Raw genomic sequence first — 1,142 nt, 5'->3', positions numbered from 1 at the left:
AGTATTTTAGCTCAGGTGTTCCTGTATGTGTGAAAAATTGTACTTTCACCTTTGTGTGGTATGATGATTTAGTGTATGGCTTATAAACACATGCAAAATTTGGAGGAAGATTGTCTGGCTCTAAGTTGTTTTTATTATTCCATGTGTTCTAATGAGTATATTGCCAAAAAGCCACAAATTGTACATCACATTGTAAGTGTGAAAGGGGGTCAATTTATGCATTTGCCAGGAAGCCAGTTAGATTTTTAAGCTGAAATCTAAAACTAGGTTTGCCAATATTTAAGAGATTCTAACAAGATAACCCCTGTTCTTGAGTCTAGGGAGCATTAGCTTACTAGTTTTAATGCTGGGTACTTTTCAGGTCAACTTATAACTTGAACAGTATTTTTCAAATCAGGCTACTTGCCTGTTCTTAACCAACCAACAACTTATTAATTCACCCAGAGCCACATTAGTATACAATCAACCATTCACCACTCAAGTGAATCACAACCAATCAAGTGGACACAATCAATGTCCTAGGTGTGAACTACATACACAATACAGCCTTGCAAGCAATTATCACAGACTAGAGTTGCAGCAGTTATATCAAAAAATATGGAAATGCTTCATGAATTTGTGTGTCATCGTTGCACAGGAGCCATGTTAATCTTCTCTGTTTCATTCCAATTTTAGTATATATGTGCTGCCAAAGCAAGCAAGGAACAAAGCAAATTACCAAGATTTCTCATTACATTTATTTATGATAATAAATTCTCACTTCCTAACACATTTATCACACTTCCAAGGTTGCACTTGTCTTTAAGGCACTTTGAAGAATATGGTTGGTAAAGTCTGAATGTATTGGTCCGAAAGGGACAAGGCTAGAATATTAAAAACAATTGCTTAAAACAATTCTTTTCAACCTCTCTTGGGACAATTTTCCTTGACTCATAAAAAATATGGAATTCAAATCTAAAAAAAAAATGGTTACAAGAGAGACCTCAGGCAACCAGCAAGATAACCGACAGTTATTTATATTAAAATAACCTACAGTTATTTATATTAATGAATAGAAGGGGATATGCAGTCTCTGAGATTAAATCTCACCACTTCTTCTTATCCTTCTAGCATTGGGATGGGGGAGAGTCCTTTTCACAGTG

At 35.1% G+C, this 1,142-nt stretch overlaps 1 non-coding gene across 1 annotated transcript; it reads right to left on the bottom strand.

The window, feature by feature from the left end:
• Positions 1-592: 592 nt before the first annotated feature.
• Positions 593-697, bottom strand: LOC144261711 (U6 spliceosomal RNA). The gene has a single exon (XR_013345405.1). It is a non-coding gene; the product is annotated as a U6 spliceosomal RNA (small nuclear RNA).
• Positions 698-1,142: the final 445 nt, after the last annotated feature.

This window comes from Eretmochelys imbricata, chromosome 2 (genome assembly GCF_965152235.1).
Source record: "Eretmochelys imbricata isolate rEreImb1 chromosome 2, rEreImb1.hap1, whole genome shotgun sequence".
NCBI lineage: Eukaryota > Metazoa > Chordata > Testudines > Cheloniidae > Eretmochelys > Eretmochelys imbricata.
This window is presented reverse-complemented; position numbering and strand designations above follow the sequence as displayed.